Source organism: Trichosurus vulpecula, chromosome 6, assembly GCF_011100635.1.
Source record: "Trichosurus vulpecula isolate mTriVul1 chromosome 6, mTriVul1.pri, whole genome shotgun sequence".
Lineage (NCBI taxonomy): Eukaryota > Metazoa > Chordata > Mammalia > Diprotodontia > Phalangeridae > Trichosurus > Trichosurus vulpecula.
This window is the reverse complement of record NC_050578.1, coordinates 199,793,534-199,806,656: the sequence shown is the minus strand read 5'-3', so window position 1 is coordinate 199,806,656 and position 13,123 is coordinate 199,793,534. Positions and strand designations below refer to the sequence as shown.

Here is a 13,123-nt window from a genome sequence, read left to right as displayed (position 1 = left end):
CCCTTTTTAAATTTTCTTCCTCCTTCTTTCCTGTGGGGTAAGATACCCAATTGAGTGTGTTTGGTATTCCCTCATCAGGTCAAATCCGACGAAAGCAAGATTTACTCATTCCTTGTCACCTGCCTCCTATTCGTACAGAACCACTTTTCTTGCCATTTTTATATGAGATAATTTACCCCATTCTATCTCTCCCTTTCTTCCTCTCTCAGTATATTCCTCTCTTATCCCTTAATTTGATTATACATACACCTGCATATATACATACACATATATATGCGTATTCTTTTCAGCTACTCTAATACTGAGGTCTCATGAATCATACACATCATCTTTCCATATAGGAATGTAAACAAAACAGTTCAACTTTAGTAAGTCCCTTAAGATTTCTCTTTGTTGTTTATCTTTTCATGCTTCTCTTGATTCTTGTGTTTGAAAGTCAAGATTTTTTATTCAGCACTGGTCTTTTCACTGAGAAAGCTTGAAAGTCCTCTATTTTATTGAAAGTCCATATTTTGCCTTGGAGCATGACTCAGTTTTGCTGAGTAGGTGATTCTTGGTTTTAATCCTAGCTCCATTGATCTCCGGAATATTGTATTCCAAGCTCTTCAGTCCCTTAATGTAGAAGCTGCTAGATCTTGATTGTGTTTCCACAATACTCAAATTGTTTCTTTCTGGCTGCTTGTAGTATTTTTTTCCTTGACCTGTGAGCTCTGGATTTTGGCGACAATATTCCTAGGAGTTTTCTTTTGGGGATCTTTTTGAGGAAGTGATCTATGGATTCATTCAATTTCTGTTTTACCCTCTGGCTCTAGAATATCAGGGCAGTTCTCCTTGATAATTTCTTGAAAGATGATATCTAGGCTCTTTTTTGATCATGGCTTTCAGGTAGTCCAATAATTTTTTAAATATCTCTATGGATCTATTCTCCAGGTCATGGATCTATTCTCCAGGTTAGTGGTTTTTCCAATGAGATATTTGACATTGTCTTCCACTTTTTCATTCCTTTGGTTCTGTTTATAATATCTTGTTTTCTCATAAAGTCACTAGCTTCCACTTGCTCCAATCTAATTTTTAAAGTAGTATTTTCTTCAGTGGTCTTTTCGACCTCCTTTTCCATTTGGCTAATTCTGCCTTTCAAGGCATTCTTCTCTTCCTTGGCTTTTTGGAGCTCTTTTGCTATTTGAGTTAGTCTATTTTTTAAGGTGTTATTTTCTTCAATATTTTTTTCAGTATTTTTTGGGTTCTCTTTTAGCAAGTCATTGACTTGTTTTTCATAGTTTTCTCTCATCATTCTCGTTTTTCGTCCCAATTTTTCCTCTACTTCTCTAACTTGCTTTTCCAAATCCTTTTTGAGCTCTTCCGTGGCCTGAGACCAGTTCATGTTTTTCTTGGAGACTTTTGATGTAGGCTCTTTGACTTTGTTGACTTCTGGCTGTATGTTTTGGTCTTCTTTGTCACCAAAGAAAGATTCCAAAGTCTGAGACTGGATCTGGGTGCGTTTTCGCTGCCTGGCCACATTCCCAGCCGACTTACTTGACCCCTGAGTTTTTTGTTGGGGTATGACTGCTTGTAGAGTAAAGAGTTCTTTGTTCCAAGCTTGAGGGGATGTTCCGTTGTTTTCAGAGCTATTTCTATACAGCCAGCTCTGCCACAGCAGCACTCCTCCTTCCCCAAGAACCCCCAGCCTGGACCTGACTCAGATCTTAAGCAGGCTCTGCAGTCCTGCTCTGATCTGCCACTTAATTCCTCCCACCAGGTGGGCCTGGGGCCAGAAGCAACTGTGGCTGTAGTTCTGTAGCTGCACCACCCCCATCGCCCCTGGTGTGGTGGCTCAACCACAAACTCCTTTCACTCTGTCCCCTGCAGCTTTTGCCACTAACCTTCTCTGTTGTCTTTGCTGTTTGTGGGTTGAGAAGTCTGGTAACTGCCACAGCACACTGATTTAGGGTGCTAGGGCCTGTTCCACCTGGCTCCTGGTCTGGTTGGTCCTGCCTCCGCCCATGCTGGGCTCCGCTCCTTGCGCAATAGACCTCATCCAGAGACCATCGAGGCTGTTCTGGGCTGGGTCCCTGCTTCCCTCTGCTATTTTGTGGGTTCTGTAGTTCTAGAATTTGTTCAGAGCCATTTTTTGTAGGTTTTTGGAGGAACCTGGCGGGGAGCTCACGCAAGTTCCTGCATTCCAGCCGCCATCTTGGCTCCGCCCTCCTGAGAGTGTCTGCATCCTTGTTTTTGACTCATTGTTTTCGATAGAAGTAGTTTTTAACCCTCACTCAAGCATTGATTCTTAATGAGTGTGTGTGCTGTGGGCACTTTTGGTACTCTGGATCCTATGGCCCCTTCTCAGAATAATGTTCTTAAATCCTTGAAGATAGAAAAACAAATCATAGAAGAAACCACAGACATCACATGGGAAAGAAACTAGAGAAATTCCAGAATGGTGTCTCAGGGAAGAAAGGATTAAAAAAAATTGAGCGTTAGACCTCAACCAAATGTGAAGCAGCTATACTTATTCAAAAGCAAATCATCAATTGAGAAGGCTTGGAAAGGAAGAATCCAGGAAAGAGGAGTTGGGGTAGGGGTTTGAGACTAAGATCTTACAGCCTGATAAGACTGGTCCCAACAAAAAAGAAGAAAATATTTGCAGCTTGGAATCTTGGAGGCAGGTGCTAGCATGTAGGAGGAAGAGGAGATTCACCCATTAGAGAGGATTGTGGGGTGAACCATGTAAGTCTGGTGAGGAATACTATATCATTTAAGAAAGAGTGAGGGGGCAGATCCAAGACAGTGGCTGGAAAGCAGGGACTTGCTTAAGCTCTCTGCCAGGTCCCTCCAAACACCTGTAAAAAATGGCTCTGAACAAATTCTTTTTTTTTTTTTTGAGATTTTTTATTTTCAGTTTGTAACACTCAGTTCTACATAATTTTGAGTTCCAGATTTTCTTCCCCCCTCCCCACCTCCTCCCCAAGACGACATGGAATCTGATATATATTCTACAACATAACACATTAGTCAAGTTGTGAAGAAGAATTATGACCAATGAAATGAATTATGAGAAAGAGGAAACAGAACCAAAAATAAACCCCAAAAACAGAAACAAAGGAGGAAAAAAAAGGGGAAAAAAGGAGAGCATAAAGTGTTCCTCAATCTGCATTCAGACTCCATAGTTCTTTCTCTGGATGTAGATAGCATTCTCCTTTGGAATGGAGAATTTGGAGAATGAGTCCTTTGGAGTTGTCTTTGCACCTTGTGTTGCTAAGAAGAGCAAAGTCTGTCAGGGTTAGTCATCACAGAATCCATATATCTGTGTTTGTGTATAATGTTCTCCTGGTTCTGTTCCACTCACTCAGCATTATGTCATGCAGGTTTTTCCAGGTTGTTATGAAGTCTGTATCATCCCCATTTCTTATAGCACAATAGTATTCCATTACATTCATATACCACAACTTGTTCAGCCATTCCCCAATTGATGGGCATCCCCTTGATTTCCAATTGTTTGCTACTACAAAAAGAGCCGCTATAAATATTTTTGTACATATGGGTCCTTTTCCCACTTGTGTGATCGCTTTGGGATACAACCCTAGAAGTGGTATTGCTGGGTCAAAAGGTATGAACATTTTTATAGCCCCTTGGGCATAGTTGCAAATTGCTCTCCAGAATGGCTGGATCAGTTCACAACTCCACCAGCAATGTAACAATGTTCCAATTTTCCCTCATCCTCTCCAGCATTTATCATTTTCCTGTTTTGTCATTTTAGCCAATCTGACAGGAGAGATGTGGTACCTAAAAGTTTTTTTGATTTGCATTTCTCTAATCAGTAGTGATTTAGAGCATTTTTTCATATGCCTATAGATATCTTTAATTTCCTCCTCTGAAAACTGCCTGTTCATATCCTTTTGACTATTTCTCAATTGCGGAATGACTTGTATTGCTATAAATTTGGCTCAGTTCCCTGTATATTTTACAGATGAGGCCTTTATCAGAGACACTGATTCCCTCCTAATCTTTGTTGCATTGGCTTTTTTTATACAAAAACATTTCAATTTAACATAATCAAAATTATCCATTTTGCATTTTGTAATGCTCTCTATCTCTTGTGTCATGAATTCTTTTCTTTTCCATAAATCTGATAGGTAAACTATTCTTTGCTCTCCCAAATTGCTTATAGTATCAGCCTTTATTCCTAAATCATGAACCCATTTTGACTTTATTTTGGTATATGGTGTAAGATACTGGTCTGTGCCCCGTTTCTGCCCTACCATTTTCAATTTTCCCAGTAGTTTTTGTGAAATAGTGAATTCTTAGCCCAGAAGTTGGATTCTTTGGGTTTATCAAAGAGTAGATTACTATAGTCATTGACTTCTCCATCTTGTGTACCTATCCTATTCCACTGATCCACGACTGTTTCTTAGCCAGTCCCAGGTAGTTCTGATGACTGCTGCTTTATAGTACAGTTTAATATCTGGTATGGCTAGGACACTTTCCCTAGCATTTTTTTTTCCATTAGTACCCTAGATATTCTAGACCTCTTGTTCTTCCAGATGAATTTTGTTATTATTTTATCCAGCTCTGTAAAATAATTTTTGGTAGTTCGATTAGTATGGCACTGAATAGATGGATTAATTTAGGTAAAATTGTCATTTTTATTATATTAGCTCAGCCTAACCTTGAGCAACTGATATTTTTCCATTTATTTAGATCCAACTTTATTCACGTGCAAAGCGTTTCATAATTACATTCATATAGACCCTGGGTTTGTCTTGGCAGATAGACTCCCAAATATTTTATAGTGTGTACAGTAACTATAAGTGGAATTTCTTTTTCTACCTCTTGCTGTTGGGCTTTGTTAGTAATGTATAGGAATGCCGAGGATTTATATGGGTTTATTTTATATCCTGCAACTGTGCTAAAGTTGTTTTTTATTTCAAGTAGTTTTTTTACTTGATTCTCTAGGATTCTCTAAATCATTATATCATCTGCAAAAAGTGATAATTTAGTTTTTTCTTTGCCTATTCTAATTCTTTCAATTTCTTTTTCTTCTCATTGCTATAGCTAGTGTTTCTAGTGCGAAATTTATTGTGTAGGGGTGATAATGGACATCCTTGTTTCACCCTGATCTTACTGGGAATGCATCTAGTTTATTCCCATTGCAAATAATGCTTGTTGATGGTTATAGGTAGATAATATTTATAATTTTAAGGAAGGCGGTGAAGGACAAGGAGGTGAATTCACCCTTTTCATTTTTGATACTGGTAATTTGATTTTCTGTTTTCTTTTTAATCAAATTGACCAAAGATTTATTAATTTTATTGTTTTTTTCATAAAACCAGCTTTTTGTTTTATTTATTAATTCAATAGTTTTCTTAGTTTCAATTTTATTAATCTCTCCTTTGATTTTCAATATTTCTAATTTGGTATTTAATTGGGGATTTTGAATTTGTTCTTTTTCTAGCTTTTTCAGTTGCATGCCCAATTCATTGAGCTCCTTTTCCCTATTTTATTCATGTAAGCATTTAGAGATATAAAACTTCCTCTAAAAGCTGCTGTTGTTTCATCCCATAAGTTTTTGGTATGTTGTCTCATTATTGTCATTCTCTTGAATAAAGTTATTAATTGTTTCTATGATTTGTTCTTTGGCCCACTCATTTTTTTTACGGGATAATTTATAGGAGAGATTTATTTGCAGAAATATTACAACATATAAAAACTACATAAAGTATTAATTTCCACTTGCATAAAGTGATAGATTATTAATACAATGCATAATAAAAACAGATTTAAAAATCCAGAATTCACAAAGGGCACCACACAGTTTGATCACTAAATGATTATTAGTTGATAATCTGAACATCACAAAACAGCTCAATGTCAGCCAAGGAGACAAACACTGTTCATAAGGACAACTGAACAAAAACAGATTCCAGCATGTTCAAAAAAACAAGTCAGTGCATGTTGGAGATCCTGGTGCCAGAAAGGAGGACGATGGGAGACCCAAAGGCTAATCTGTGGACTCTAAGTTTTCTTTTTTAATTTTTTCTGTGGCATTCACTTTCAGTTTGGCCAACACACAGAGCTTGATCTTCAGGCCTATGGCTTTGGCAAGGGGTGGAGGCACTGCATTACCCACCTGTCTGTGTTTATCTAGGATGTTGCCAAACAATCTGTAGGTATCTGGGAATCCTTGTGACCGGGCACATTCCCGCAAGCTCACTACTCGGTGCTGTTCTGGGTGAAGTACTCGACCGTGCTTGCCCATGGGTTCAGGATTAGTAACTGTAGTGCTGAAGAAGCCATCCCATTTCAACCTTCCATAGAGCCCAGCCCAGTGGTTGTGCCTGTTCCCAGTGTGGGGCAGGCACCATGGAATCAAGGTGTTGAACTGTCTATCTGCAGGATCACATGGTTAACCTTCTGCACAGGAGCAGACACCTCTGAGAGCTCCAGTGTTGCTACGTCCATTCTTCTTCTCATGATGAGTGTATCGCAATTTCCTGATCGTAGTGCTGTCTGAAAGACGGACTTCAATGTTGGGTAGGTCACACCAGTCTGATCCTGGGGTGAGGGGAATGTGTCTCATTCGGCCAGCTAGCAAAGCACTCATATCCTTGTAGATATGATCCCTGAGGATGGGTCGATACTGTGAGCCCCTGATCTGCCTTTGAAACCAGGACTGAGGTTCTCCATTGTAAGAGATCTCCAGGGCAGAAGCACCATTCCTAATCTTGAGGAGGTCTGACATTGTGTCACGCACAGTGATAGTTCGGAATGGAGCAGAGTTCATTCTTGTTATATTGCTAACAAACACAACAGTAATGGAACAGAAGTCAAAAGAACTGGATCTCTATCCAAGTTCTGACACTCACTAGCTTTGTATGTAACTCTTTTGAGTGAAGAACCTGTTTTCATTTCTTTCTTTGCATATCAAGTGTCTAGGACAGTATCAGATGAATTAAAGTGTTTACTAAATGCTCATTGATTTGGGATTAAGAAAAAAAAAGCTACAATTTCTGAATCTCATCTCTAGAGAATCTCTTTTGACTGGGGACTCAGTTCTGGATAGACTCCATGACAGTGGTGAACACCTTGGGTGAGTGTCTTATGCATTGACTAATAGGGATGATCACAACACTTGACTGGCTTGTCAAGAAGAGGAGTAGCTAAGGGCAACACAAGATGAGAATGTTAAGTTAGACGATGAATAGCACCTCAAAACATAAGCAGTGAAGGGTGAAATAAATCTAAACAGCTTAGAGATCCATATAAATGAATCAGGAGAAAATTTTAGCATGAAGATGGAAGGAACCTATGATGAGAGGGGAAAAGATTGGACTTTGCTTCTCTTGCCCATAAGGAAAGTGGCATCAACAGTCTTGGACTCAAAACAGTAGCCTTAAATATGCTTCTGAAATGACAATGAATAGAATAGGAAAGCCACTAGATTAGACGAAGTATATACACAGAAATTCCTCCCTGTGGGAAATAATCAAGACCATGAAGGGATCAATTCACAAGGTATCTGAAAGAAGAAACTATGTTAACAACTCAAGGAATACATAGAGTTATTTAATCCCAGAAAGCATCACTGTAAGTGGAAACCTTAACATTTTAGTGTTAATTTGTGTAACTCTGGTGCCCTCTGCTGGCTTTAGGTAACTCCAGTGTATGCTAACCCTCAACACTCCATTTACAGAGGTGTTTCTATGGGACCAGCTACTCTAAAAAGCTTAGCAATGAATATCGTTAAGCTATGAGCTCAGTAGTATCCACCTACAGTTAACTGCATTGGCAATATTTTTGGTGAGTTGATGGGTTTGCTGGTCTCCTGAGTGCCCCTCTGGGTTCCATGTTTTGTATGTCTAGTACGTTTTCTCAGTCTAAATTGGAAACTTTGGTCACATATGAGCCAGGAGCAGTTGTAACTGTCTTAACATTTTTCCCACCCAAGTCTACTGGTTTGTGGAAGTGTGCTTCAGACAATCCAGACTGGGGGTGGTGGGTGAGAGAGGTACATGTGAACTTCTTGAAGGATGGGACCTTGCTACTTCTTTCCTGTATTCAGCCTCCATATGGATCCAAACCTTCACTTCGGAAACTTTATAGGTGAAAGGCTGCTTCTGCCTGTTGAATCACCCTTCTATGACCACTGCAACTTGCTTATTCTATTCTATTCTCTGACCTAGCACAGAATGGCCAGACCTCATCTGTGTCCCACGCAGTCATGTACCAAATGCCCTCCTTTACAACCTTGGAAGGTAAGCAGATCAATGCTTCTAAGTTCCTTCTGATGGTATCTTTCTTGCTTATGTAAATCACCAAAAGTGAGTAGTTTGATGTCTTGCCAAATTCTATCACACTTGGATATGTGAATCAGTCAATAAGGATTTGTTGAGGACCTGTATGTCAGGTGCTATGTTATGTCCTGGGGATACAAAACCAAAATGACAGCTGTCGTCCTCAACAAGTCTGCATTCTGTGAAAAAAGATGTGAATTAACATGAGTAATATTTTGGGAGGGATCGCTAGGCTGGGGAGATTAAGAAAAAAATAATGGAGAAAATGTGGTACTTGAGTTGAGCTTTGAAGGGAACTAGAGACAACTAAACTTTTTTCTTTTTCATACAACTGACGTACATTGAAAGTCATGCTGTCCTTTTTTTTTTCTTAGTCTTCTGGATATTTATTGTTTTATAGCAGAACGCCCATCACAGGTCATCATAACTGCCAAATAGTCAGTTGTGTAGAATAGTGTATTTAGTGTTTAAGTACAAATGGGAGACAGTTTTTTTAAATAAATACTTAAACACTAATTTATTGTCCTACAGAAGAGCATTTAAACTAGATAATCTAATTTGATCCGCCTCCTTGGACCCACTGTTAACTGTTATTTCCACCAATAGAATCAATATACTGAATCATCATCAGTTCCACTCTGAACAATGAATCACAATAAATGAATCCCTTTTCCTTAGAGCTTTTCCTGGTTCTTCTACAAACATGATCTGGTCTGGGTGAAAAGACAACAGGAATTTCTTGAAGGTCAGTGGTCCAAAACACTAGGTTAATTAATCTACATAATCTATATTCACATTTTTAGTTACTACGTATTTAGATTACTTTCTTTAGTTTATCATAGAAGACAAGCACAAAAGGTCTACCCATGCCTCTAAGAACATTGGACCAGACATCCTTGAAGAAAGCTTTGCCACCCTCATCTTTAGCAATCTTCTAGCAGTCAGTTGTCCCAGTGTACCATCAGCTCCTTCATGCCTAGACTGCATCATCATTCGCCACCTTACTGTATCAAAAGGATAGGAGACCACACCTGCTCCAGCAGTCGCTGTTTGTGTAATCATCCAACTTACCACAGTATTGGTGTTCTTCAGGTCTGGGAGCATACCTTTAGCTATATCATGGATTCCAAAGTCACCCGCTCTTTAGTTAATGATGCCCTGCATGGAGACCTTGAAACCTTGATACAAGTCATGAACTCCATCAGACCCCATGATTTTCACAAGGCAGCCTCCTGGGCCTTTGGATTCTCCCCCAGTGCCAGATTTCCCAACATCACCTGGTGAGAGGATTCTGACAAAACCCAAGGGGTAAACAAAAGCAGAGAGAAGTGGCTCCGGCTATACCACCAGAGGCAAGACTGCCAGCAAAATACCTCCAAAATTGTGTGTGCTTGTCCACTGCTCCCCAAAACACCTGCTCATACTCATCCTTAAAGGCAGAGTTAAGGGCCTGGGTGGGGAAATATCTGATGACATTTGTTGCGTTATCCTGCCCGAAGGAAAACATCCCTTGTTCCTTTGAAATTTGGACTATACAATCTATTACACTTTTGTACTGCTTCTCTGCAGCAATTTGATTACTTGCTTGCTACACCTGCAACAGTACCTTAACACTCTCAAGGGCAGCCACCATGGTCTTAGAGACAGCAGTATTGATGCTACCAGCCAGGAAGGCCTTGACGAAGGAGATGGACTGTTCCATTATGGTTACAGAGGGGCAAGGTGTTGGAGATGGAGAAAGACACAGCCCCTTGCTACAGCTTGGACCAAAAAGCCATGCCATCCTTTTTCAAAAAAAAAATTTTCTGTTTACATGTAAGAAACATTTTTAACATTAAAAAAATTGAGTTCCAAATTCTCTCCCTCCCTCGCCCTGCCCTGATATGGTAAACAATTTTATGTAGATTATACATGTACAGTCATGCAAAGTATATTTCCATATTAGTCATGTTATGAAAGAAAATAAAGACAAAAAACCGTGGGAAAATAAAATAAAAAAAAGTATGCTTCTATCCACATTCAGACTCCATCAGTTCTTTCTCTGGAGGTGGGTAGCGATTTTCATCATAAGTCCTTCAGAATTGTCTTGGATCTTTGTATTGTGTATTCACAGTTGATTATTGTACAGTATTGCTGTTACTTTATGTATTGTTCTCCTGGTTCTGCTCACTTCACTTTGCATTAGTTCATATAAGTCCAGGTTTTTCTGAAAGCATCCTGCTCGTCATTTCTTATACCATAATAATATTCTATCATTCATGTACCATAACTTGTTCAGCCGTTCCCCAGTTGATGGGCAGCTTCCAGTTTCCTCAGTTTCCAATATTTTTTTGCCACCACAAAAGAGCTGCTGTAAGTATTTTTGTAAACACAGGTCCTTTGACTTTATAAAAAACTCTTTAGGAGACAGACCTAATAGTGGTATTTCTAGGTCAAAATTATAGCCATTGGGCATAGTTCGAAATTGCTTTCCAGAATGGTTTGATCAGTTCACAACTCCACCAATAGTTGTGCCATTCTTTTTAAATGAATGCTTTGTCTTCCATAATATTACATTTACATGAACATTAAGTTATTTATTAACATCAGCAAAACTAATAACTTCATTTGTAGCCGTTTAATTCTGACAGTTTTTCAGAATTTCCCTAAATCTGCTTTGAGATTTATCATCTTAAGTGTCAGAATCAGAGATGAGATGGCGGAGTAACAGGAATCAGAACAGTGAACTCCCCTCCCCCCAAGCTACAAACAGATATAGAAAATGCCCAGACTGAATCCTTATGGGGAAATCTAGAAAAAGTCATTTGTCCGCTCCAGGTTGGCTTTATTTTTAACATGATTAATTATGTTTGTTGTTTTCCTAATTTTGAATCATCCTGGGCTCTGATGTAAACTCCACTTAATCATAATGAATGATTTCTTGATAGTGTGTTTGATAAGATTTTGTTTAAAATTTTTATCATTCATGATATTAGCCTTTTGTTTTATTTCTGTGATTTTTCTTTCCCTTTTTATGTATTACAATTATATTTGTCTCAAAAAAGGATTCCGTTAGGGTGCTTTCTCAATTTTTGAGAATAATTTGTGAAGTATGTTTTTTTAAAAATTTGATAGAATTCTCCTATGACTCCATCAGATCCAGGAGGTTTTTTTTCCTTTAGTAGTTCCTTTACAGTGAGATCAATTTCCTTTTCTGAGATTGAGCTATTATCTAGCCTTCTGATAGTTTGAATATTTTATGTTTTTGAAGACATGAGCTATTTTGTGTTTTTAGTTTTGTTAGCATATAAGTGTGCATGCTATATTCTGATTATTTTTATTTCTTCTGGTACTGATGTGATTTCACCTGCTAATTTGCTATTTTATTGATTTGATTCTTCTGTCCTCTTTTTAATCAGATTAATTAAGAGTTTGTTAATTTTATTACACTTCAAAAACTAATTATTATAATTTCTTTTGTTTCCAACTTATTTCTTTCTCCTTTAATTTTTTAATATTTTTGTGTTTACTTGGTAATTTTTAAAATGAACATTCAGTGTATTTAATCTTCTTTTTCTGTTTTGTTCATGTATTATTGTAATGATGTGATTTTCCCTCTGAAGATTGCTTTAGCTGCACTTAAGAAATTCTGATATTATTTCATCAGTATCTCTTTCTTTTACATAGTTAATGTTTGTTTCTGTGGTTTGTTCTTTGACTCACTATTTAATATTTCATTATTAAGATTCTGTTTGGGCCTATGTCTTTTATTTGTAGTTCTTCAGCCAATTCCTTTTTTTATTGCATTATAGTCTCTAAAGGATGTATTATGCCTATTTACATTTCTTTCAGTGCTAGTGCCCTAGTACATGGTCAAGTTTTGTTAAAGTCAGTATGGTGCAGAGAAATAAGTATAGTTTTTTGCTGACAAATTTAGAAGATGCTATAAGTCTTATTAACTCTACTTTCTCCAGAAATTTGTTCAGTTAAGCATTTTCCCTTTTGTTTATCTTTCTATTATACTTATCAAAAAACAACAGAGGAATGCTGAAGTCTCCTGCCACTGTTGTGTTACTATGTCTTCTTGAAGCTCAGATAATTTTTGCTAAGAAATTTGGAGCATACAAGGTTGCTACTGATACTGCTTTGTTATCTGTGGTTTCCTTCAGCACAATATAGTTTTCTTATATCAGTAGTTATCATCCATGAGACAACCCAAAACATTCAAAAAATAGAAGGGAGCAACTTAATAATGAGTAAAATTTAATTGAGGTATGGAAAAGAAGATTTAAACCAAAGAGGCATGCATAAGGAGGGACTGCCCATTCCATCCCTACTTTCACTTGGGCTCAGAACTTGATGTGGTCAATGGGGATTGATATTCAAAATGACAGAATTGGTGGAGGTGACTAACAACTATGAATGCCTTGGTGAAAGCGGAAGTTTCATGATTAAATTTCCATTTGGGCCTATGTCTTTTATTTGTAGTTCTTCAATCAATTCCTATTCTTATTGCATTATAGTCTCTAAAGGATGTATTATGCCTATTTACATTTGTACCCTTAAGCTTGGGACAGTGTGCCCTCCACCGAGGAAGCAGAGCCCTACTTTAACAAAGAGTTAAATGTCAAGTAGTAGGCTGGGAAAGTGAGCAAATAGGAAAAAATCTGACCATAGAAAGTTACTGTTGTGACAAGGAAGATCAAAACACACACTCAGAAGAAGATAAAGCCAAAGTTCCTACATCCAAAGCCTTCAAGAAGAGTATGAATTGGTCTCAGGCCATGGAAGAGCTCAAAAAGAATTTTGAAAATCAAGGTAGAGGAAAAATTGGGAAGAGAAATGAGAGTTATGCA

General features: G+C 38.0%; 2 pseudogenes; both read right to left on the bottom strand.

The window, feature by feature from the left end:
* Nucleotides 1-5,995: 5,995 nt before the first annotated feature.
* LOC118854881 lies at nucleotides 5,996-8,640 on the bottom strand (annotated as a pseudogene).
* A 462-nt stretch (nucleotides 8,641-9,102) lies between these two features.
* Nucleotides 9,103-10,071, bottom strand: LOC118854880 (annotated as a pseudogene).
* Between the last annotated feature and the right edge of the window lie 3,052 nt (nucleotides 10,072-13,123).